The 27,445-nt window shown below is 45.9% G+C and overlaps 1 pseudogene; it reads right to left on the minus strand.

Moving 5' to 3' along the window:
- LOC139228623 (zinc finger protein 585A-like) overlaps positions 1–27,445 on the minus strand; it is an 89,766-nt pseudogene that overhangs the window by 47,958 nt on the left and 14,363 nt on the right.

Here is a 27,445-nt window from a genome sequence, read left to right on the forward strand (position 1 = left end):
GCCACCCCCACCCTCCGCACCGGGTGGTCTAAGATTAGGAGGGCAGGGCTCAAGTGTAACCAAAACTTGAGGAGCAGCTCCTTCAGGTAACTATGCAGGGGCTGAAAACACTCTCTCTGAATATATACATGCCCCAGGGCCACAAAAATCCACATCTGGCCTTGGAGCCTGGAAAGGGGCTAAAGTCGACTGCACACGACTGCTCTGTGTAACAGTCTCTACCCCAGGTCCCGAGTGGTGCAGTGGAGGAGGACTTCCGCATAGAAAGCCCTCCATTGGGGACCCCAGCCTCTGTCAGAAGATGACCCACCAGCCCAATTGAGATTGGGCAATAAACAAATTTAATAAATAAATTACACAGAAACCTGAGTGCCCGGGTCCTCGGCCATGGTGTGAAGTATGCTGGCTGACACATTTCCTTTACTAACTCACATCTCAGGACACACCCAATCTGATTTAATTGCTAAATATATTCTAACTGTTTTTGTAACGTGAGTTCTGGCCTGTCATTCTGAGGGAAACTTACGAGGCCTCATTTTGTTTGTGTGTCCCACCCAAGAGGCTGTTAATGGCTTTAATAAACTGGCAACAAGTTTTATTTTAATGTGGAAAGAGGTGAAGACCACCATTAGCGATGCCTCAAAACACGAGACAGAGAAATCCAGTTCACAGCACCCCTGCCACAGCACTCAATATCCACCCTCTCCACCACTGGTGCACTGTGTCTGCAGCAAGTACGGTCTATAAGATGACCACAGTCAGGCTGTGTGGAGTCAAGGGCCAGGTCGCAGAATGGATGAAAAGATGGCTACAAACCAGAAATCAGAGGGAAAGAGCCAAGCAAAGTTTTTCAGACTGCCGGGACCACTGCTGTTCACCATTATATGGACTCAGAAATTGGAGTCATGTTGTCTAAATTTGCAGATGATACCAAGTTGGCCTTTGTGGAGACCAAGTTCTATCTTGGTCCGAGCGGGAGTTCGAGCAGCAGTAGTCGGGAGCGGGAGTTTGGGGAGTTGGAGAGGCCTCTAAAAGGCCCGAGAGGGAGTTCAAGCAGCGACAGTTGGGAGCCAGCCGATGCAGGGACAGAAGGTAAACAAAGAAGTAGAAAGAAATTGAAAGGTAATGTCACAGCCAAGCGGGTAAGTGATTGGCTGGTGGATTGGTGAGTATTTAATCTTTTTTTCTTCTTTTTATTTCATTATCAGTAGGTAACCTTTATCATTGTTGCCAAATTAGGTTAATCTAAGGGTTAAGACACTGCTTCCAGTGTCCCTGACAACTACATGTGCGGGAAGTGTGTCCTGCTGCAGCTTCTGATAGACCACATTGCGGCGCAGGAGCTGTGGGTGGATTCACTCTGAAGCATCCGCGATACTGAGGATGTCATGAATAGCATATTTTGTGAGTTGGTCACACTGCAGGTAAAGGATACACAGGCAGATAGGGAATAAGTGATCAACAGTAAGAGCAGTGGAAGGAAGGTAGTGCAGAGATCCCCTGCGGCCATCCCCCTCCAAAACAGATACACCGTTTTGGGTTCTGTTGCGGGGGATGACTCATCAGGGGAGGGCAGCAGCAACCTAGTTCGTGGCACCGTTGGTGGCTCTGCTGCACAGGAGGGCAGGAAAAAGAGTGGGAGAGCTATAGTGGTAGGGGATGTTATTGTAAGGGGAATAGATAGGTGTTTCTGCGGCCACAATTGAGACTCCAGGATGGTATGTTGCCTCCCTGGTGCAAGGGTCAAGGATGTCTCGGAGCGGTTGCAGGACATTTTGGAGGGGGAGGGTGAACAGCCAGTTGTCGTGGTGCATATAGGTACCAACGATATAGGTTAAAAGCGGGATGAGGTCCTACAAACTGAATTTAGGGATCTAGGAGTTAAATTAAAAAGTAGGACCTCAAAGGTAGTAATCTCAGGATTGCTGCCAGTGCCACATGCTAGTCAGAGTAGGAATGACAGGATAGCTAAGATGAATACGTGGCTTGAGGAATGGTGCAGAAGGGAGGAATTCAAATTCCTGGGACATTGAAACCGGTTCTGGGAGAGGTGGGACCAGTACAAACCGGACGGTCTGCACCTGGGCAGGACTGGAACCAATGTCCTACGGGGAATGTTTGCTAGTGCTGTTGGGGAGGGGTTAAACTAATATAGCAGGGGGATGGGAACCTATGCAGGGAGACAGAGGGAAGTAGAATGGGGGCAGAAGCAAAAGATAGAAAAAAGAAAAGTAAAAGTGGAGGGCAGAGAAACCCAAGGCAAAAATCAAAAAGGGCCACATTATAGCAAAATTCTAAAGAGGCAAAGTGTGTTACAAAGGCAAGCCTGAAGGCTCTGTGCCTCAATATGAGGTGGACAAATTAACTAAGCAGGCAGCTATTAACGAATATGATATAATTGGCATCACGGAGACATGGCTCCCGGGTGACCAAGGCTGGGAACTCAACATCCAGGGGTATTCAACATTCAGGAAGGATAGACAGAAAGGAAAAGGAGGTGGGGTAGCATTGCTGGTTAAAGAGGAAATTAATACAATCGTAAGAAGGACGTTAGCTTGGATGATGTGGAATCTGTATGGGTGGAGCTGCGGAATACCAAAGGGCAGAAAACGCTAGTGGGAGTTGTGTACAGACCACCAAACAGTATTAGTGAGGTTGGGGACAGCATCAAACAAGAAATTAGGGATGCGTGCAATAAAGATACAGCAGTCATCATGGGTGACTTTAATCTACATATAGATTGGGCTAACCAAACTGGTAGTAATACGGTGGAGGAGATTTTCCTGGAGTGTATTAGGGATAGTTTTCTGGACCAATATGTTGAGAAACCAACTAGAGGGCTGGCCATCTTGGGTGATATGTAATGAGAAAGGACTAATTAGCAATCTTGTTGTGCGAGGTCCCTTTCGGAAGAGCGACCATAATATGGTAGAATTCTTTATTAAGATGGAGAGTGACACAGTTAATTCAGAGACTAGGGTCTTGAACTTAAGGAAAGGTAACTTCGATGGTATGAGACGGGAATTGGCTAGAATAGACTGACAAATGATACTTGAAGGGGTGTTGGTGGATAGGCAATGGCAAACATTTAAAGATCACATGGATGAACTGCAACAATTGTCTGGAGTAAAAATAAAACGTGGAAGGTGGCTCAACCGTGGTTAACAAGGGAAATTAAGGATAGTGTTAAATCCAAAGACGAGGCATTTAAATTGGCCAGAAAAAGCAACAAACCTGAGGACTGGGAGAAATTTGGAATTCAGCAGAGGACAAAGGGTTTAATTAGGAGGGGGAAAATAGAGTACGAGAGGAAGCTTGCTGGGAACATTAAAACTGACTGCAAAAGCTTCAATAGATATGGGAAGAGAAAAAGATTAGTGAAGACAAACATAGGTCCCTTGCAGTCAGATTCAGGTGAATTTATAATGGGGAACAAAGAAACGGCAGACCAGTTGAACAAATACTTTGGTTCTGTCTTCACGAAGGAAGACACAAATAACCTTCCGGAAATACTAGGGGACCGAGGGTCTTGAGAGGAGGAGGAACTGAAGGAAATCCTTATTAGGCGGGAAATTGTGTTAGGGAAATTGATGAAATTGAAGGGCGATAAATCCCTCGAGCCTGATAGTCTGCATCCCAGAGTATTTAAGGAAGTGGCCCTAGAAATAGAGGATGCATTGGTGATTATTTTCCAACAGTCTATCGACTCTGGATCAGTTCCTATGGACTGGAGGGTAGCTAATGTAACACCACCTTTTAAAAAAGGAGGGAAAGAGAAAAGGGGTAATTATAGACCAGTTAGCCTGGCATCAGTAGTGGGGAAAATGTTGGAATCAATTATGAAAGATGAAATAGCAGCACATTTGGAAAGCAATGACAGGATCGTCCCAAGTCAGCATGGATTATGAAAGAGAAATTTTTGAGGATGTAACTGGTAGAGTGGACAAGGGAGAACCAGTGGATGTGGTGTATTTGGACTGTCAAAATGCTTTTGACAAGGTCCCACACAGAGATTGGTGTGCAAAATTAAAGCACATGGTATTGGGGGTAATGTACTGACGTGGATAGAGAACTGGTTGGCAGACAGGAAGCAGAGAGTCAGGATAAACGGGTCCTTTTCAGAATGGCAGGCAGTGACTAGTGGGGTGCCGCAGGGCTCAGTGCTGGGACCCCAGCTATTTACAATATACATCAATGAATTAGATGAAGGAATTGAGTGTAATATCTTCAAGTTTGCAGATGACACTCAGCTGGGTGGCGGTGTGAGCTGTGAGGAGGATGCTAAGAGGCTGCAGGGTGACTTGGACAGGTTAGGTGAGTGGGCAAATGCATGGCAGATGCAGTATAATGTGGATAAATGTAGGTTATCCACTTTGGTGGCAAAAACACGAAGGCAGAATATTATCTGAATGGTGACAGATTAGGAAAAGGGGAGGTGCAACGAGACCTGGTGTCATGGTACATCAGTCATTAAAAGTTGGCATGCAGGTACAGCAGGCAGTGAAGAAGGCAAATGGTATGTTGGCCTTCAGAGCTAGGGGATTTGAATATAGGGGCAGGTAGGTCTTACTGCAGGAAGGCCTCACCTGGAATACTGTGTTCAGTTTTGGTCTCCTAATCTGAGGAAGGATGTTCTTGCTATTGAGGGAGTGCAGCGAAGATTCACCAGACTGATTCCCGGGATGGCAGGACTGACATATGAGGAGGAGAAACTCAATCAACTGGGCCTGTATTCACTGGAGTTTAGAAAGATGAGAGGGGATTTCATAGAAACATATAAAATTCTGACGGGACTGGACAGGTTAGATGCAGGAAGAATATTCCCGATGTTGGGGAAGTCCAGAACCAGTGGACACAGTCGAAGGATAAGGGGTAAGCCATTTAGGACTGAGATGAGGAGAAACTTCTTCACTCAGAGAGTTGCTAACCTGTGGAATTCTCTACCGCAGAAAGTTGTTGATGCCAGTTCATTGGATATATTCAAGAGGGAGTTAGATATGGCCCTTGCGGCTAAAGGGATCAAGGGGTATGGGGAGAAAGCAGGAAAGGGGTACTGAGGTGAATGATCAGCCATGATCTTATTGAATGGTGGTGCAGGCTCGAAGGGCCGAATGGCCTACTCCTGCACCTATTTTCTATGTTTCATACGAAGGACAACTTCCATAGTATTGTGTGGCACTACCACTGTGCCATGTGGAATAGGCTAATAATAGACCCAGCCGCTTAAAACTGGGAAGCCATAAGGTGCTGTGGGCCATCTGCAGCTGCAAAATTGTATTCCAACATAATCTGCACGCTCGTGGCCCGTCATATTCTCACTCCTCCATTACCATCAAGCAAGCTGACCAACCTCACTTCAATGAGGAGTGTCGAAGAACATGCTGGGAGCAGCACCAGGTGTACCTAAAAATGAAGTGCCAATCTGGTGAAGCTACAACACAGGATTACCTGACTGTTAAACAGCATAAGCAGCATGCTATAGACAGAACTGAGTGATCCCACAACCAATGCATCAGATCAAAGCTTTGCAGTCCTGCCACATCCAGTCGTGCATGGTGGTGAACAATTAAGCAAATAACGGAAGGAGGAGGCTCCATGAACATCCCCATCCTCAATGATGGCAGAGCCCAGCACCTACGTGCAAAAGGAAGGCTGAAGCATTCACAATTATCTTCTGCCAGAAATGTTGAATGCATGATCCTTCTCTCCCTCTTCTGAAGTCAACAACCACAACAACTAGTTCCTTTAACATTGTAAAATGTTTCCAGGCTCTTCACAAGAGTCTCATCAAACAAGATTTGACACCAAGCCACATAAAGAGATGTTTGGTCAGGTGGCCTAGAGCATGCTCAAAGAGGTAGATTTTAAGGAGTGTCTTAAAGGAGGAGAGGTGGAGAGTCGGAGACATTTAGAGAGGGTGAAAGTTGAGAGGCCAGCCAGGAGAGCGCTGGTATAGTCAAGTCTGGAGGCAACAAAGCAGATGAGCTGAGGCAGGAGCGGAGCTGGGTGATATTATGGAGGTGAAGGGAGATCTCAGCTGATGTACTGCTGAAACCCACAACCATGTCCTTGTTACCTCTAGACTTCAGTATTCCAATGTTCTGCTGCCAACTTCAAAGATTTGTGTACGTACACACCAGGTCTCTCTGTTCCGATACCCCCTTCAAAATTGTACCATTTTGTTCATATTGCCTCTCCTTATTTTTCCTACCAAAATATATCACTTCACAATTCTCTACATTAAATTCCATCTGTCACGTGTCTGACCATTTCACCAGTCTGTCTATTTCCACCTGAAGTCTGCTCATTGTTTACTACATTTCTGAGTTCTGTGTCTTCTGCAAATGATGAAATAATGCCGTGTATACCCAAGTCCAGCCCATTAATAATATATCAAAAAGAGCAATAGTCCTAACGACTCCTGGGAAACACCACTGGATACTTCCCTCCAGTCTGAAAAACAATACTACTCTCTGCTTTCTGTCCTTTACCCAATTATGTATACATGCTGCCACTGTCCCTTTAATCCTATAGGCTTTAATTTTGCTAACAATTCTATTATGTGGTGCTTTGTCAAGCGCTTTTTGTAAGTCATATGCACAGCATCAGTTGCACTACCCTCATTAACCCTTTCCATTACTTCATCAAAAACCTCAATCATGTTACTCAAACATGCCTTTAACAAATCCGTGTTGACTTTGTTATTAGCCCATAGTTTTCCAAATGCCAATGAATTTTGTCCCAGATTATTGTCTCTAAAAGTTTCCCTACCACCCACGTTAAGCTCACTGGCCTGTAGTTTCTGGGTTTATCCCTCTCCCCTTTTTTAAACAGGGGTATGACAGTTACAGTCCTGCAGTCCTCTGGCACCACCCCGATATCCAAGGAGGATTGGAAGATTATGGCTAGAGCCTCTGCAATTTCCAACCTTACTTCCCTCAGTAATGCAGGGTGCATCCCATCCAGATCGAATAACTTTTCTACTTTGAGGACTGCCAACCTTTTAAGTACTTCCTCTTCATCTATTTTTATCCTATCTAATATCACTACTGCTTCCTTCTTTACTGCTACATTAGTAGCATCCTCTTCTCTAGTGAAGACAGATGCAAAGTACTCATTTAATACCTCAGCTATGCCTTCTGCCTGCACAAGAATATCTCCTTTTTGGTCCCTAATTGACCCAACCCTTCCTTTGACTACCCTTTTACTATTTATGTGTATATAAAAGACTTTTGTGTTCCCTTTTATGTTAGCTGCTAATCTATTTTCACACTCTCTCTTTGACCCTCTTATTCCATATTTTAGATCTCCTCTGTACTTTCTATATTCAGCTTGATTCCCCACTGTATTTGAACCTTGCATTTGTCAAAAGCATCCTTTTTTGTCATTTTAGTCATCTAGGGAGCTCTAGCTTTGGATGCCCTTCCTTTCCCCCTAATAGGAATGTGTCCACTCTATCTCGGAACCATCTCCTCTTTGAAGGCCTCCCGTTGTTCACTTGCTGTTTTGCTTCCCAAATTTTGACTCCAATCCACTTGGGCCAGATCCTTTTTCATTCTATCTCACTGCATAATGGGAATGGTAATATAATGGTAATTTCTAGTCACTGGACTAGCAATCCCGAGGCCTGGACTAATAATCCAGAGACACAAGTTCAAATCCCCCCGTGGCAGCTGGGGAATTTAAATTCAGTTAATTAAATACATCTGGAATAAAAAGCTAGCATCAGTAATGGAACTACTGGATTGTCATAAAAACCCATCTAGTTCTCTGATGTCCTTTAGGAGAAGGAAATCTGATGCCCTTATCCGGTCTGGCCGATATGTGACTCTTAACTGCCCTCTGAAATAGCCTAGCAAGTCATTCAATTGTAACATACCGCTATGACAAAGTCAGCACCGTGGGAGTACCTTCATAAGGACTGCAGCAGTTCAAGAAGGTGGCTCAACAACATCATCTTGAGGACAATTAGGGATGGGCAATAAATGCCGGCCTTGCCAGAACTACCCAAATCCCATGAACGAATGTTCCAGTTAATTATTCTAATGCTTGATTTTTACTTGTCCTTTTCTAAACCTGCTGATATTATAGAAACATAGAAACATAGAAAATAGGTGCAGGAGCAGGCCATTCAGCCCTTCTAGCCTGCACCGCCATTCAATGAGTTCATGGCTGAACATGAAACTTCAGTACCCCCTTCCTGCTTTCACGCCATACCCCTTGATCCCCCGAGTAGTAAGGACTTCATCTAACTCCCTTTTGAATATATTTAGTGAATTGGCCTCAACTACTTTCTGTGGTAGAGAATTCCACAGGTTCACCACTCTCTGGGTGAAGAAGTTTCTCCTTATCTCGGTCCTAAATGGCGTACCCCTTATCCTTAGACTGTGACCCCTGGTTCTGGACTTCCCCAACATTGGGAACATTCTTCCTGCATCCAACCTGTCCAAACCCGTCAGAATTTTAAATGTTTCTATGAGGTCCCCTCTCACTCTTCTGAACTCCAGTGAATACAAGCCCAGTTGATCCAGTCTTTCTTGATAGGTCAGTCCCACCATCCCGGGAATCAGTCTGGTGAATCTTCGCTGCACTCCCTCAATAGCAAGAATGTCCTTCCTCAAGTTAGGAGACCAAAACTGTACACAATACTCCAGGTGTGGCCTCACCAAGGCCCTGTACAACTGTAGCAACACCTCCCTGCCCCTGTACTCAAATCCCCTCGCTATGAAGGCCAACATGCCATTTGCTTTCTTAACCGCCTGCTGTACCTGCATGCCAACCTTCAATGACTGATGTACCATGACACCCAGGTCTCGTTGCACCTTCCCTTTTCCTAATCTGTCACCATTCAGATAATAGTCTGTCTTTCTGTTTTTACCACCAAAGTGGATAACCTCACATTTATCCACATTATACTTCATCTGCCACGCATTTGCCCACTCACCTAACCTATCCAATTCACTCTGCAGCCTCATAGCATCCTCCTCGCAGCTCACACTGCCACCCAACTTAGTGTCATCCGCAAATTTGGAGATACTACATTTAATCCCCTCGTCTAAATCATTAATGTACAATGTAAACAGCTGGGGCCCCAGCACAGAACCCTGCGGTACCCCACTAGTCACTGCCTGCCATTCCGAAAAGTACCCATTTACTCCTACTCTTTGCTTCCTGTCTGACAACCAGTTCTCAATCCACGTCAGCACACTACCCCCAATCCCATGTGCTTTAACTTTGCACATTAATCTCCTGTGTGGGACCTTGTCGAAAGCCTTCTGAAAGTCCAAATATACCACATCAACTGGTACTCCTTTGTCCACTTTATTGGAAACATCCTCAAAAAATTCCAGAAGATTTGTCAAGCATAATCTCCCTTTCACAAATCCATGCTGACTTGGACCTATCATGTCACCATTTTCCAAATGAGCTGCTATGACATCCTTAATAATTGATTCCATCATTTTACCCACGACTGAGGTCAGGCTGACCGGTCTATAATTCCCTGCTTTCTCTCTCCCTCCTTTTTTAAAAAGTGGGGTTACATTGGCTACCCTCCACTCGATAGGAACTGATCCAGAGTCAATGGAATGTTGGAAAATGACTGTCAATGCATCGCTATTTCCAAGGCCACCTCCTTAAGTACTCTGGGATGCAGTCCATCAGGCCCTGGGGATTTATCGGCCTTCAATCCCATCAATTTCCCCAACACAATTTCCCGACTAATAAAGATTTCCCTCAGTTCCTCCTCCTTACTAGACCCTCTGACCACTTTTATATCCGGAAGGTTGTTTGCGTCCTCCTTAGTGAATACTGAACCAAAGTAATTGTTCAATTGGTCTGCCATTTCTTTGTTCCCCGTTATGACTTCCCCTGATTCTGACTGCAGGGGACCTACGTTTGTCTTTACTAACCTTTTTCTCTTTACATACCTATAGAAACTTTTGCAATCCGCCTTAATGTTCCCTGCAAGCTTCTTCTCGTACTCCATTTTCCCTGCCCTAATCAAACCCTTTGTCCTCCTCTGCTGAGTTCTAAATTTCTCCCAGTCCCCAGGTTCGCTGCTATTTCTGGCCAATTTGTATGCCATTTCCTTGGCTTTAATACTATCCCTGATTTCCCTAGATAGCCACGGTTGAGCCACCTTCCCTTTTTTATTTTTACGCCAGACAGGAATGTACAATTGTTGTAATTCATCCATGCGGTCTCTAAATGTCTGCCATTGTCCATCCACAGTCAACCCCTTAAGTATCATTAGCCAATCTATCTTAGCCAATTCATGCCTCATACCTTCAAAGTTACCCTTCTTTAAGTTCTGGACCATGGTCTCTGAATTAACTGTTTCATTCTCCATCCTAATACAGAATTCCACCATATTATGGTCACTCTTCCCCAAGGGAAGGCACAATGAGATTGCTAATTAATCCTCTCTCATTACACAACACCCAGTCTAAGATGGCCTCCCCCCTAGTTGGTTCCTCGACATATTGGTCTAGAAAACCATCCCTTATGCACTCCAGGAAATCCTCCTCCACCGTATTGCTTCCAGTTTGGCTCGCCCAATCTATGTGCATATTAAAGTCACCCATGATAACTGCTGCACCTTTATTGCATGCACCCTTAATTTCCTGTTTGATGCCCTCCCCAACATCACTACTACTGTTTGGAGGTCTGTACACAACTCCCACTAACGATTTTTGCCCTTTAGTGTTCTGCAGCTCTACCCATATAGATTCCACATCATCCAAGCTAATGTCTTTCCTAACTATTGCATTAATCTCCTCTTTAACCAGCAATGCTACCCCACCTCCTTTTCCTTTTATTCTATCCTTCCTGAATGTTGAATACCCCTGGATGTTGAGTTCCCAGCCCTGATCATCCTGGAGCCACGTCTCCGTAATCCCAATCACATCATATTTGTTAACATCTATTTGCGGCAGTTGGTGAGAGGGGAGCAGCCTATAAAAGGCCCAGCGGGAGATCGAGAGCCAGCAGCAGTTGGTGAGAGGGGAGCAGCCTATAAAAGGCCCAGCGGGAGATCGAGAGCCAGCAGCAGTTGGTGAGAGGGGAGCGGCCTATAAAAGGCCCAGCGGGAGATCGAGAGCCAGCAGCAGTTGGTGAGAGGGGAGCGGCCTATAAAAGTGTTCCCCCAAATACTCTCCCACTGAAACATGCTCGACTTATCCCACCTCATTCCCCAGAACTAAATGCAGTGCTGCTTCCTTCCTCGTTGGGCTGGAAACACACTGATCCAGAAAGTTCTCTTGTACGCATTTCATGAATTCCTAGCCATGTTGCCACTGTCACTATCCCAGTCTATATTTGGATAATTGAAGTCCCTGTTATGTATGTAAACCTGTAAATACCATGTCTAACCACCAGAGGGCTTATTCCCTGGAGTCCCAAGGGAGCCCACAATCCCTTGGGAGCACCTGTATATAAGGAGGCCTCACAGGCTGGAGAGGCACTCTGAGATCTGTAATAAAGGACTATGGTCACACCTTACTTTGAGCTTGCAGCATCTAGTCTGGTTCTTTATTCAAGCCATAACTGGCGACGAGATACAAATGACGAACCCCACCGCAACAATGCAGAGAGCTGTGAGCATCCTAGCGAAATTTTCGGAGGGAGATGATTGAGAAACCTTCGTGGAGCGACTCGACCGATACTTCGTGGCCAATGAGCTGGAAGGAGAAGCGAACGCTGCCAAACGAAGGGCGATCCTCCTCACTGTTTGCGGGGCACCAACGTATGGCCTCATGAAAAATCTGCTTGCTCCATTGAAACCCACAGACAAGTCGTACGATGAGTTGTGCACACTGGTCTGGGAGCATCTAAACCCAAAGGAAAGCTTCTGATGGCGAGGTATCGGTTCTACACGTACAAGAGACAGGGCTGGTTGGGTGCAGGGGGGAGTGTTCCCGGTGTTGGGTGGGTCCGGAGCTGGGGGGGGGCACGCTCTTGGGATGAGGGGTGGGCTGTTTGGGGCTGGGATTGGGAGAGACTTCTTCATTTGGGGAGTTGTTGGCCTGTGGGGTTCCCTGACGTGGAGAGTTGTTGATGCCAGTTCATTGGATGTGTTCGGGAGGGAGTTGGATGTGGTCCTTGCGGCTGCGGGAGTCGGGTGTGTGGAGGGGGCGTGGGGGGGAGGTGCTGGAGTGGGTGATCAGCCATGATCTTGTTGAATGGCGGTGCAGGCTCGAAGGGCCGAATGGCCTACTCCTGCATCTATTTTCTATGTTTCTAAAGGCCAGGAAGTGGCGAGCTACGTCACGGAGCTAAGGCGCCTTGCAGGACATTGTGAATTTGAAGGACATTTGGAGCACATGCTCAGGGACTTTTTATTTGGCATTGGCCATGAAGTAATACTTCGCAAACTTTTGACTGCAGAGACCCCAACCTTGAGTAAAGCCATAGTGATAGCCCAGGCGTTCATCGCCACCAGTGACAATACCAAACAGATCTCTCAGCACACTAGTGCTGCTGCAAGTACTGTGAACAAAGTAAAGTTGTTTTCGAATCGAAATGTACAGGGCAGGACTTACACGCCTGCAGCTGCACATCCGCAGATGACTCAGAGTCCACCATCAAGGGTGGTGAATACAAGGCCATTAACACCTTGTTGGCGCTGTGGATGTGATCATTGTTTCCATTCATGCCACTTCAAAGGAGATGTTTGCAAGGGCTGTGGAACAATGGGACACCTCCAACGCATGTGCAGACGAGCTGCAAACCCTGCTAATCCTGCAAACCGCCATGTTGCAGAGGAGGACAGATCCACGGTGGATCACGACGAACCAGAGTCTCAGACCGAGGAGGCAGAGGTATATGGGGTGCACACATTTACCACAAAGTGTCCCCCGATAATGTTCAAGATTTAATTAAATGGATTCCCGGTGTCCATGGAACTGGACACAGGCGCAAGCCAGTCCATAATGAGCAAAAAGACTTTTGATAAATTGTGGCGCAGCAAGGCCTCAAGGCCAGTGCTGACTCCCATTTGTACTAAGAACGTACACAAAGGAACTGATTCCCGTAATCGGCAGTGCTACCGTAAAGGTCTCCTATGATGGAGCGGTGCATGAGTTACCACTCTGGGTGGTAACGGGCGATGGCCCCACGCTGTTCAGCAGGAGCTGGCTGGGAAAGATACGCTGGAACTGGGATGACGTCCGAGCGCTTTCGTCCGTTGATGACACCTCATGTGCCCAGGTCCTAAACAAGTTCCCCTCGCTGTTCGAACCGGGCATCGGGAAGTTCCAAGGAGCAAAAGTGCAGATCCATTTGATTCCGGGGGCATGACCCATCCACCACAAGGCGAGAGCGGTACCGTATATGATGAGAGGGTGGAGATTGAGCTGGACCGGATGCAATGAGAGGGCATCATTTCACTGATCGAATTCAACGAGTGGGCCAGTCCGATTGTTCCAGTCCTCAAGGAAGATGGCACCATCAGAATCTGTGGTGATTACGAAGTAACTATTAATTGTTTCTCCCTGCAAGATCAATACCCACTACCATAGGCAGACCACCTATTTGTGACGCTGCCGGGAGGGAAAACGTTCACGAAGCTGGACTTCACCTCGGCCTACATGACGCAGGAACTGGAGGAATCATCGAAGGGCCTCACCTGCATCAACACACACAAAGGTCTCTTCATTTACAACAGATGCCCGTTTGGGATTCGATCGGCCGCGGCGATATTTCAGAGGAACATGGAAAGCTTGCTGAAGTTGGTCCCGCGCACTGTGGTCTTCCAGGACGACATCTTGGTTACAGGTCAGGACACCGTCGAGCACCTGCAGAACCTGGAGGAGGTTCTTAGTCAGCTTAATCATGTGGGGCTCAGGTTAAAATGCTAGAAGTACATTTTCCTGGTGCCTGAAGTGGAGTTCCTGGGGAGAAGAATCGTGGTGGACGGCATCAGGCCCACCGATTCGAAGACGGAGGCAATCAAGAACGCACCGAGACCACAGAACGTGACGGAGCTGCGGCCGTTTCTAGGACTCCTGAACTATTTTGGTAATTTCTTACCGGGTCTTAGCACATTGTTAGAACCCCTGCACTCTTTACTGCGTAAAGGAGATGAATGGGTATGGGGTAAAAGCCAAGAAAATGCCTTTGAGAAAGCTAAGAAGCTGTTATGTTCAAACAAATTGCTTGTGTTGTATGTTCCATGTAAGCATTTGGTACATGTGACGTGTCATCGTACGGGGTCGGGTGTGTATTGCAACAAGCTAATGAATTTGGGAAATTGCAACCGCTTGCTTATGCATCCAGAAGTCTGTCTAAGGCTGAGAGGGCCTACAGTATGATCGAAAAAGAAGCGTTAGTGTGTGTTTACGGGGTAAAGAAAATGCATCAGTATCTGTTCCGGCTCAAATTTGAATTGGAAACTGACCATAAGCCGCTTATATCCCTCTTTTCTGAAAGCAAGGGGATAAATACGAATGCATCGGCCCGCATCCAGAGATGGGCGCTCACGTTGTCTGCATACACCTACTCCATCTGCCACAGACCAGGCACAGAAAACAGTGCCGATGCTCTCAGTAGGCTACCATTGCCCACCACAGGGGTGGAGATGGCACAGCCCGCAGATTTAGTTATGGTAATGGAAGCATTCGAGAGTGAACAATCACCTGTTACCGCCTGACAGATTAAATCCTGGACAAGCCAGGACCCCTTACTGTCCTTAGTAAAAAACTGTGTGCTCCATGGGAGTTGGTCTAGTGTTCCGTTAGAGATGCTGGAAGAAATAAAGCCGTACCAGCGGCACAGAGATGAAATGTCTATACAGGCAGACTGCCTCCTATGGGGAAATCGGTTAGTGGGGCCAAAAAAGGGCAGGGACACTTTCATTAGTGATCTCCACAGCACCCACCCAAGCATCGTAATGATGAAAGCGATAGCCAGATCCCACGTGTGGTGGCCCGGTATCGATGCGGACTTAGAGTCCTGCGTGCACAAATATAATACATGCTCACAGTTAAGCAATGCACCCAAGGAGAGGCCACTAAGTTTATGGTCCTGGCCCTCCAAACCGTGGTTCAGGGTCCATGTCAACTATGCAGGCCCATTCTTGGGAAAAATGTTCTTCGTGGTTGTAGATGCGTACTCCAAATGGATTGAATGTGTGCTAATGTCGGCAAGCATGTCCGCTGCCACCACTGAAAGCCTACTGGCCATGTTTGCCACGCACGGCCTGCCTAATGTCCTTGTAAGTGACTATGGGCCGTGCCTTACCAGTGCCGAGTTTAAGGAGTTCATGACCCGCAATGGGATCAAACATGTCACATCTGCCCTGTTCAAAACAGCGTCCAACGGTCAGGCAGAACGAGCAGTTCAAACAGTCAAGCAGAGCTTGAAAAGGGTAACTGAAGGCTCACTGCAGACTCGCTTATCCCATGTCCTACTTAGTTACTGCACAAGATCCCACTTGCTCACTGGGGTCCCTCCCGCTGAACTGCTCATGAAAAGGGCACTTAAGACAAGGCTCTCGTTAGTTCACCCTGATCGACACGAACAGGTAGAGAGCAGGCGGCTTCAACGGAACACATATCATGATGCCAACGAGGGGAGTAGGGCGTTTGTGGTCAAACTCTCAAATGGACTCCTGCAGGAAACACTTGGACCAAACCAAACTCAGATTTTTAGACTATCCGGAACAACCCACAATAGACTCTTCCTTTTTCGACCCTCCAACACACACACAAGTGACAACCGGCCTAGCAGTTGACCACAAAGCAGAACCCATCACCCGCAGCAGCCCAGCTGGACTCATCACCCCCAGCAGCCCAGCGAGGGCCCAACAAATGACTCACCAAAACCAGCATTTGCACCGACAATCAACCAGGGAAAGTAAGGTCCCTGATCGACTCACATTGTAAATAGTTACACTATTGACTTTGGGGGAGGAGCAGGATGGGGAGTGTTGTTATGTATGTAAACCTGTAAATACCATGTCTAACCACCAGAGGGCTTATCCACTGGGGTCTCAAGGGAGCCCACAATCCCTTGGGAGCACCTGTTTTCAGGAGGCCTCACAGGCTGGAGAGGCAGTCTGAGATCTGTAATAAAGGACTACGGTCACACCTTACTTTGAGTATCTAGTCTGGCTCTTTATTCAAGACATAACAGCCCCCATTTTCACGACTTTGTAGTTCTTGCATCTTTCTGTAATTTGCCTGCAAATTTGCTCCTCTACCTCCTTCCCACTATTTGGTGGCCTATAGTATACACCCAGTAGCGTAATAGCTCCTCTATTGTTCCTTAATTCAAACCAAATAGACCCTGTCTTTAACCACTCGACTGCACCATCCAGTGCTATAATAGTTTATTTGATCAATACTGGCAGCCACTTCACTTTTTCCTTCCCTCTCTTTCCTGAATACCTTATTGCCAGGAATATTACATTCCCAGTCTTCCCCTTCTTTGTCCCGTGTCTCTGCTATTGCCACTATATCATAGTCCCATGTGGCAACTTGTGCCTGCTGTTCACCAACCTTATTTACGTGCATTTACGCACATGCACTCCAAGCCCATCTTAGTCTACCTCGCTTTTGCCCATCGAATCCTTTCTATTTCTGAACTATTTTTTACTTTGGTGCTATTTCTCTCATATTTATGATCTCTAGTTCTGGTATCCCCCACAAGTGAAGCATTCTCTCTGCATCAACCCTGTCAAACGCTTTCATAAGACCACCCCTCAACTTCTCTTTTCTAGAGTAAAGAGCCCCCAGCCTGTTCAGCTTTTCCTGATAGGTATATCTCTCAGTTCTGGTATCATCCTTGTGAATTTTTTTTGCACGTACTACTGATGTCAGGCTATGGTTCCTTGTTTTCTCTCTCCCTCCTTTCTTGAACGTCAGGGTTATATTTGCCACCTTCCAATCTTCGGGAACAGTTCTCGAGTCCAGGGAATTCTGGAAGTTCAAAACCAAAACTCGGGAAGTTATTGGTAAACTGCTAGAGTCTGTAATATGGGAAAAAGTTCATTACAAACTCACAAAACAAGGAGAATCGCTGTCCCTTTAACTACCACAAATCCATGTGTGGAGAAGAGGGGGTGATACAGTCTGTACCAGGAACTGTCGCACACCAGAATTAGAGACCCTGTCCCTTTTATTGATGAATTCAAAAAGTCTGCATTAAAATCTGAACAAGGGACTGCAGAAAGTCACTGTGCTGCGGGTCACCCAATCAGCCGGCGTAAGTCCCACCCAGTGGGCTGTGAGACAAAGAGCCTTGGTCCCAATAAGGGGAACAAATGCCCACAGCCTCCCCTGGCCCCAGGCCCTGAACAAGGTATCGCAGAAAGTCACTGCCCTGCGGATCACACAATCACCAGCGCAAGTCCCGCCCCTCAGACTCCCCGATTGGTTGGAGGACTTGTCAATCAGGCAGTGGTCCCTCGAGCGCGCTCGCCAAACTGAAGAAGCTCTGCCCGGGACCGGATCGGCGGACTGTCCGGTTTTGATTTCCCTTTTTTCTCTCTCCTTCTCCCCATCTGAGAAACTCACTGATTCCATTCCCAGATTGGGGGCGCAGGGGAGGGATTGGACCCCTGGGTGGGCTGGGAAGCTTCATAATCACCTGGGGACAGGTGCAGGTGAGCAGGGTAAGTGGCCGCCATCTTGGGCAGGGAGGGATGAGGGTACAGGCCATCTTGGTACAGGAGAGAGGAATGAATGTTCGATAGAAACTAGAACTGTCTGACCTCAATTTCTATCCTGCACTTCCAGTGCTGACTTTTGTAAACTCCTTTCACAGGATATTAGAAGGGGAGGATTTGCAGACGGGAAACTCAAACCAAACATAATCTGACAGTCACTCGATTCATCTTAATATCATCGGTCTTTGACTGTAGAAGAAGAAATGTTTATGGGAAATAATTTCAGCCATCAGTGTGACTGGAAAAGCACCGAGACACACACACCCGAATGAGAGTGTTCCAGTGCACTGACTGTGGAAAGAGTTTTAACCAGTTACACAGCCTGAAAAAACATCGTACCATTCACAGCGGGGGCAAACCATACACGTGTTCTGTGAGTGGATGAGGCTTCAACTGATCATCCAACCTGGAGTGACACAAGGACACCCGCACCACGGAGAAACTGTGGAAATGTAAGGACAGTGGGAAGGGATTCAAATATCCATCTATGCTGGAAACTCATCGACGCAGTCACACTGGGGAGAGGCCACTCATCTGCTCCGTGTGTGGGAAGGGATTCACTCGTTCATCCAGCCTGCTGATACACCAGCGAGTTCAAAAGTGACTGCAGGGGTTCGAGTTTAAGAATATAAGAAATAGCCGGAGTAGTGTCGAAATCTTGACCTCTGATAAATGACTCAGACACCTTCAGCTCCGGCAGAAGTTTCTTTAATTTACTTGCTAGCAAGGGAAAGGTCACACTCAGTCAATGGCTAAATGAACCTTCAAAATGGTACAGTTTCACGAGATATTTATACAGTAAAACCCAAGTTATGGCCTCTCCCTGTGTATTGGCTCTGCCTCGCAGTCAGTGAATACAGATAAAGATAATTACTACATCCTTGTCCTGACGTGGTTTCCAGATATTTTCTTTTGTCAGGGTTATTAGTTGGCCAGCCAGCCATTACTCAATGAGAGTGTGGTAATGAGCTATTACCTGCCTTGCATTGTGTCAGGATTGTCCAGTTTCCTGGTCAGTTATCTTTTTTCATCAAATGGATAAGGTCTCTACAAGAGATAATGGCTGGTGGTTTGAGTACTTCGAAAAGGGTGGGGTGGCATGGAACTGGTGTCGTAAAGACAATAGGAGAGCACTATGGGGGGGGGGGGCAATTGTCTCAGCAGGACTTGCTTCCCAGCTGTCTGGTGGCTATCAGCCCTTTCAAGCCAGGTTTAGCTGTTTATGCAAACCGACTGTTTTATGCAGAAATTTCTGGAAGGACCAGGACTCCATTTTGTTATATATTAAAAAGGGCACAACAATACAGTGTGGTATCAGCTTAGATAAAAATACATTTCCACAGTAGGCCATTTGGCCCCTCGAGCCTGCTCTGCCATGTAATAAGATCATGGCTGATCTGATCATGGACTCAGCTCCACTTCCCTGCCCGCTCCCCATAACCCTTCACTCCATTATCATTCAAAAATCTGTATCTCCACCTTAAATATATTCAATAATCCAGCCTCCACAGCTCTTTGGGGCAGAGAATTCCAGATTTACAACCCTCTCTGTTTTAAATGGGCAGCCCCTTATTTTGAGACTCTGTCCCCTGGTTTTAGTTTCCTCATTGAGTGGAAATATCCTCTCTGCATCCACCTTGTCAAGCCCCCTCATTATCTTATATATTTCAAAAAGATCAACTGAACTCCAACTTACTCAACCCATCTTCGTAAGTCAACCCCCTCATCTCCGGAATCAATCTAATTAACCTCTGAACAGCCTCTAATGCAAGTATATCCTTCCTTAAATACGGAGACCAAAACTGTACGCAGTATTCTAGGTGTGGCCTCACCAATACACTGTACAATTGTAGCAGGACAAATCTCCTTTTATACTCCATCCCCCTTGCAATAAAGGCAAACATTCCATTTGCCTTCCTGATTACTTGCTGAACCTGCTTACTATTTGTATTTCAGGCACAAGGACCCCCAGGTCCCTCTGTATTGCAGCACTTTGCAATTTTTCTCCATTTAAGTTATAATTTGCTTTTCTATTTTTTCTGCTAAAGTGGATAACCTCACATTTTCCCACATTATACTCCATCTGCCAATTTTTTGCCCACTGACTTAGCCTGTCTATATCCTTTTGCAGATTTTGTATGTCCTCCTCACAATTTACTTTCCCACCCATCTTTGTATCATCAGCAAACTTGGCTACATTACATTTGGTCCCTTCATCCAAGTCATTAAATAATTCAGGCCTCAGCACCAATCCCTGCAGCATCTCACTAGTTACCGTTTGCCATTTGAACTATTTATCCTGACTCTCTGTTTACTATTAGTCAGCCAATCCTCTATCCATGCTAATATATTACCTCCAACCCTGTGAACTTTTATCTTGTGCAGTAACCTTTTATGTGGCACCTTATCGAATGCCTTCTGGAAATAGAAATACACCACATCCACTGGTTTTCCCTTATCCACCCTGCTCGTTACATCCTCAAAGGACGCCAGCAAATTTGTCAAACATGATTTCCCTTTCATAAAACCATGCTGACTCTGCTTGACTGAATTATGCTTTTCCAAATGTCCTGCTATTGCTTCCTTAATAATGGACTCCAGCATTTTCCCAACGACAGATGTTAGGCTAACCGGTCTATAGTTTCCTGCTTTCTGTCTGCCTCCCTTTTTAAATAGGGGCGTTACATTTGCAGTTTTCCAATCTGCTGGGACCTCCCCTGAATCCAGGGAATTTTGGTAGATTACAACCAATGCATCCACTTTTTCTGCAGCCACTTCTTTTAACACCGTAGGATGCAAGCCATCAAGTCCAGAGGACTTGTTCACCTTTAGTCCCATTATTTTACCAAATACTACTTCTTTAGTGTTCCTCTCTCCCTATAGCCCCTTGATTATCCACTATTGGGATGTTTTTAGTGTTTTCTACTGTGAAGACCGATACAAAATATTTGTTTAAAGTCTCTGCCATTTCCCTGTTCTTCATTATTAAATTCCCAGTCTCATTCTGTACGGGACCAACATTTATTTTAGCTACTCTTTTCCTTTTTATGTACCTGTAGAAACTCTTACTATCTGTTCTTATATTTCATACTAGTTTACTTTCATAATCTATCTCCCTCTCTATTTATTTAGCCATTCTTTCCTGACTTTTAAAAGTTACCAATCCTCTGGCCTCTCACTAGTCTTGGCCACTTTGCATGCCTTGTTTTCAATTTGATACCATCTCTCATTTGCTTAGTTAGCCATGGATGGTTATCCTTTCTCTTACAGTCTTTCCTTCTCATTGGAATATATTTTTGTTGAGAGTTATGAAATATCTCCTTAAATGTCTGCCACTGCTCATCAACCGTCCCACACTTTAATCTATTTTCTCAGTCCACTTTAGCCAACTCTGCCCTCATACCTTTGTTTAAGCTTACGACACTGGTTTGAGATCCAACTTTCTCACCGTCCAACTGAATTTGAAATTTAGCCATGCTATGGTCACTCATTCCTAGATGATTCTTTATTAGATCATTTATTAATCCTGTCTCATTACACAGTAGCAGATCTAAGATAACCTGCTCCCTGCAACGTACTGTTCAAGGAAACTATCCCGAATACACTCTATGAACTCTTCCTCAAAGCGACCCTGGCCAAATTGCTTTGTCCAATCAATATGAAGGTTAAAATCACCCATGATTATTGCCATTCCTATTTACAAGCCTCCATTATTTCTTGATTTATACTCCATCCAACAGTGTAGCTATTGTTATGGGTCCTATAGGCTACGCCCACCAGCAAGTTTTTCCCCTTATTATTCTCAGGTAGTGGCCAGGCTATCAAATTCAGTTTTCTTATTGTTCAGTATAGGCAATAGAAACATAGAAAATAGGTGCAGGAGTAGGCCATTCAGCCCTTTGAGCCTGCACCACCATTCAATATCATGGCTGATCATTCACCTCAGTACCCCTTTCCTGCTTTCTCTCCATACCCCTTGATCCCTTTAGCCATAAGGGCCATATCTAACTCCCTCTTGAATATATCCAATGAACTGGCATCAACAACTCTCTGCGATAGGGAATTCTATGGGTTAACAACTCTGAGTGAAGAAGTTTCTCCTCATCTCAGTCCTAAATGGCTTATCCCTTATTCTTAGACTATGTTCCCTGGTTCTGGACTTCCCCAACACCGGGAACATTCTTCCTGCATCTAACCTGTCCAGTCCCATCAGAATGTTATATGTTTCCATGAGATCCCCTCTCATCCTTCTAAACTCCAGTGAATACAGGCCCAGTCGATCCAGCCTCTCCTCATATGTCAGTCCTGCCATCTGGGGAATCAGTCTAGTGAACCTTCGCTGCACTCCTCAATAGCAAGAACACCCTTCCTCAGATTAGGAGACCAAAACTGAACACAATATTGCAGGTGAGGCCTCACTAAGACCCTGTACAACTGCAGTAAGACCTCCCTGCTCCTATACTCAAATCCCCTATGAAAGCCAGCATACCATTTGCCTTCTTCACCGCCTGCTGTACCTGCATGCCAACCTTCAATGACTGATGTACCATGATACCCAGGTGTCTACACCTCCCCTTTTCCTAATGTGCCGCCATTCAGATAATATTCTGCCTTCGTGTTTTTGCCACCAAAGTGGATAACCTTACATTTATCCACATTATACTGCATCTGCCATGCGTTTGCCCACTCACCTAACCTGTCCAAGTCACCCTGCACCCTCCTCACAGCTCACAACACCATCCAGCTTAGTGTCATCTGCAAACTTGGAGATATTACACTCAATTCTTTCATCTAAATCATTAATGTATATTGTAAATAGCTGGGGTCCCAGCACTGAGCCCTGCGGCACCCCACTAGTCACTGCCTGCCATTCTGAAAAGGACCAGTTTATCTCTGCTTCTGTCTGCCAACCAGTTCTGTATCCACATTACCCCCAATACCATGTGCTTTAATTTTGCACACCAATCTCTTGTGTGGGACCTTGTCAAAAGCCTTTTGAAAGTCCAAATACACCACATCCACTGATTCTCCCTTGTCCACACTACCAGTTACATCCTCAAAAAATTCCAGAAGATTTGTCAAGCATGATTTCCCTTTCATAAATCCATGCTGACTTGGACCGATCCTGTCACTGCTTTCCAAATGCGCTGCTATTTCATCTTTAATAATTGATTCCAACATTTTTCCCACTACTGATGTCAGGCTAACTGGTCTATAATTACCCGTTTTCTCTCTCCGTCCTTTCTTAAAATGTGGTGTTACATTAGCTACCCTCCAGTCCATAGGAACTGATCCAGAGTCGATAGACTGTTGGAAAATGATCACCAATGCATCCACCATATCCAGGGCTACTTCCTTAAATACTCTGGAATGCAGACTATCAGGCCCTGGGGATTTATCAGCCTTCAATCCCATCAATTTCCCTAACGCAATTTCCTGATTAATAAGGATTTCCTTCAGTTCCTTCTTCTCACTAGACCCTCGGTCCCGTAGTATTTCTGGAAGGTTATTTGTGGCTTCCTTCGTGAAGACAAAACCAAAGTATTTGTTTAACTGGTCTGCCATTTCTTTGTTCCCCATTATAAATTCACCTGAATCTGACTGCAAGGGACCAACGTTTGTCTTCACTAATCTTTTTCTCTTCACACAGCTATAGAAGCTTTTACAGTCAGTTTTTATGTTCTCAGCAAGCTTCCTCTCATACTCTATTTTTCCCCTCCTAATTAAACCCTTTGTCCTCCTCTGCTGTATTATAAAATTCTTCCAGTCCTCAGGTTTGCTGCTTTTTCTGGCCAATTTATATGCCTCTTCCTTGGATTTAACACTATCTTTAATTTCCCTTGTTGAGCCACCTTCCCCATTTTATTTTTACTCCAGACAGGGATGTATAATTGTTGAAGTTCATCCATGTGATTTTTAAATGTTTGCCATTGCCTATCCACCTTCAATCCTTTAAGTATCACTCGCCAGTCTATTCCAGCCAATTCACGTCTCATACTATCGAAGTTACCTTTCCTTAAGTTCAGGACCCTAGTCTCTGAATTAACTGTGTCACTCTCCATCTTAATAAAGGATTCTCCCAAGGGGCCTTGCACAACAAGGTTGCTAATTAGTCCTTTCTCATTACACATCACCCAGTCTAGGATGGCCAGCCCTCTAGTTGGTTCCTCGACATATTGGTCCAGAAAACCATCCCTAATACACTCCAGGAAATCCTCCTCCACCGCATTGCTACCAGTTTGGTTAGCCCAATCAACATGTAGATTAAAGTCGTCCATGATAACTGCTGTACCTTTATTGCACGCATCCCTAATTTCTTGTCTGATGCTGTCCCCAACCTCACTATTACTGTTTGGTGGTTTATACACAACTCCCACAAGCGTTTTCTGTCCTTTGATATTCCGTAGCTCCACCCATACAGATTCCACATCATCCAAGCTAATGTCCTTTCTTACTATTGCGTTAATTTCCTCTTTAACCAGCAACGCCACCCCACCTCCTTTTCCTTTCTGTCTATCCTTCCTGAATGTTGAATACACCTGGATGTTGAGTTCCCAGCCTTGGTCACCCTGGAGCCATGTCTCCGTGATGCCAATCACATCATATCCGTTAACTGCTATCTGCACAGTTAATTCGTCCACCTTATTATGAATACTCCTCGCACAGAGCCTTCAGGCTTGTCTATTTAACATACTTTGGCCCTTTAGAATTTTGCTGTAATGTGGCCCTTTTTGCTTTTTGCCTTGGGTTTCTCTGCCCTCCACTTTTACTTTTCTTTTTCTATCTTTTGCTTCTGCCCCCATTCTACTTCCCTCTGTCTCCCTGCATAGGTTCCCATCCCCCTGCCATATTAGTTTAACCCCTCCCCAACAGCACTAGCAAACACTCACCCGAGGACATTGGTTCCAGTCCTGCCCAGGTGCAGACCGGTTTGTACTGGTCCCACCTCCCCCAAAACCGGTTCTAATGTCCCAATGAGACAAACATCTCGAAGAGAAAGCTTATCAATTTACTACACTTCCTGACTTTCACAACAATTTACATTAATACCAGATTGTACCCAGGTGGTTTATGACAATCCGCCCAAGAACAATGATTTAAGAAAAATTCCCATTTGGTGATGTAATTTTCCTGTTTTCCTCTTATCTTCTCACTCACTTCCTCTTATTAAATTTGATAGTGTTCACCGTTTCATTCATGAGCCCCAGAGGAACTTTACTATCTAATACAATATTATCATAATATCTTTAAAATATAGATCAAACATTCCCACTTGGTCCAAGTTTTAACCCATTTTTTTTTTGTTTAATTTTATTTAACCGAACCTCTTCTTGGACATTTTATTCCCCAAAATATGCCAGAGAACAATTCAGTCTGCAAGATAGAAACATAGAAATTTACAGCGCAGAAGAAGGCCATTTTTGCCCATCGTGTCCACGCCGGCTGACAAAGAGCTGCACGGCCCTTGGTCAGCAGCCCTGAAGATTACATATAAACCTATGAACAATGCCGGAAAGGCAAAGAGCACCCAGCCCAACCCGTCCGCCTCACACAATTGCGACACCCCTTATACTGAAACATTCTACACTCCACCCCAACCGGAGCCATGTGATCTCCTGGGAGAGGCCAAAACCAGATAAAAATCCAGGCCAATTTAGGGAGAAAAAAAATCTGGGAAAATTCCTCTCCGACCTATCCAGGCGATCGAAACTAGTCCAGATCATCACCCTGGCTGTATTTGATTCCCTGCAGTACTTACCATTAATACTGCGCCAGACAACAAAAGGTCATCCAGAGTGCGGTGAGGAGCAGCGTCAGTGGCAGTCCAGGGTCAGCGGCCGACAAAGGCCCAGCGGCAGTCGGTGAGTGAGCAGTGCGGTGAGGAGGGACAAGAAATCAAAAAGTGACGTCACAGCCAAGCTGGTAAGTGGTTGGCTGATCGGCTGGTGAGTATAGCTCTTTGATTTTGTGTTCTAATAGATAAGAGGATAAATTACTAAATAGCTGTTTAGTGTGTGTAGTGGAAGTCAGTGTTTTTGCTGGGTAATTTAAGGGTAACTAGTGGGATGCCAGGGGAGCTCGTTCGAACGGAGTGCAACACCTGTGCCATGTGGGAATTCCTGGATGCTTCCCGCAACGGGGATGACCACATGTGCAGGAAGTGTCTGCAGCGCCTCCAACTCGAGCGCCGAGACTCGGAGCTTGAGCGAGGACTGGAGGCACTGAGGAACATCCGAGAGAACGAGAGATACGTGGATAGCTCGTTTCAGGCGTTGGTCACCCCACAGATTAAAAGGGTACAGGAGGATAGGGAATGGGTGACCGGCGCACACAAGAGTATGGCGAGGCAGGTAGTGCAGGAGTCCCCTGAAGCTATCCCGCTCTCCAACCGGTACTCTATTCTGACTACTGGCGAGGGCGGTGATGCCTCTGGGGAGTGCAGCCAGGGCCAAGTCCACAGCACCGTGGGTGGCTCAGCTGCACAGGGAGGGAGGAAGAAAACGGAAAGGGCTATAGTGATAGGAGATTCAATAGTTAGGGGAGCAGATAGGCGCTTCTGTGGCAGCAAAAGTGACATCAGGATGGTGTGTTGCCTCCCTGGTGCAAGGGTCAATGATGTCACTGAGCGACTGCAGGGCATTCTGGGAAGGGAAGGGGAACAGCCAGTGGTTGTGGTCCACATTGGTACCAACGACATAGGTAGAAAGAGGGGTGAGGTCCTGAAAGCTGATTTTAGGGAGCTAGGAGTAAGATTGAAAGCCAAGACCTCAAAGGTGGTAATCTCGGGATTACTGCCAGTGCCACGTACTAGTGAGGGTAGAAGTAGGAAGGCTACTCAGATAAATATGTGGCTGGGGCACTGGTGCAGGAGAGAGGGCTTTAGTTTCCTGAACAATTGGGACCGCTTCTGGGGTAGGTGGGACCTGTACAAGTCGGATAGGTTACGCCTCAACAGAGACGGGACCAATGTTCTCGCGGGTGGTTTTGATAGTGCGGTTGGGAGGGCTTTAAACTAGCTTGGCAGGGGGGGTGGGAACCCAGGAGAGGGCTCTGAGCTAGAGTGGGTGAGAGCTCAGATGAACAGAACCCCAAGAAAGAATGCAAAAGGCAAGAGGCAACAGAGCAGAGTAGCACTGGGGTAAGTGTAAACCACAAGGTGATAGGAAGAGACAATATGTATGAATATAAAGGGGCTGCAGGAGGGGGTCAAAACTAAAAATCATGGTTTAAAAACTAGAATTTAAACACTTTACCGAAACGCACACAGCATTCGAAACAAAGTAAATGAGTTGACGGCACAAATCATTACAAATGGGTATGGTTTGGTGGCCATTACAGAAACGTGGTTGCAGGGTGGCCAAGACTGGGAATTAAACATACAGGGGTATCTGACAATACGGAAAGATAGACAAGGGAAAGGAGGTGGGGTAGCTCTGTTAATAAAGGATGATATCAGGGCAGTTGTGAGAGACGATATTGGCTCTAATGAACAAAATGTTGAATCATTGTGGGTGGAGATTAGAGATAGTAAGGGGAAAAAGTTACTGGTGGGCGTAGTTTATAGGCCCCCAAATAATAACTTCACGGTGGGGTGGGCAATAATCAAGGGAATAATGGAGGCATGTGAAAAAGGAACGGCAGTAATCATGGGGGATTTTAACCTACATATCGATTGGTCAAATCAAATCGCACGGGGTAGCCTTGAGGAGGAATCCATAGAATGCATACGGGATTGTTTCTTAGAACAGTATGTTACAGAACCTACAAGGGAGCAAG

This window comes from Pristiophorus japonicus, chromosome 2, assembly GCF_044704955.1.
Source record: "Pristiophorus japonicus isolate sPriJap1 chromosome 2, sPriJap1.hap1, whole genome shotgun sequence".
Lineage (NCBI taxonomy): Eukaryota > Metazoa > Chordata > Chondrichthyes > Pristiophoridae > Pristiophorus > Pristiophorus japonicus.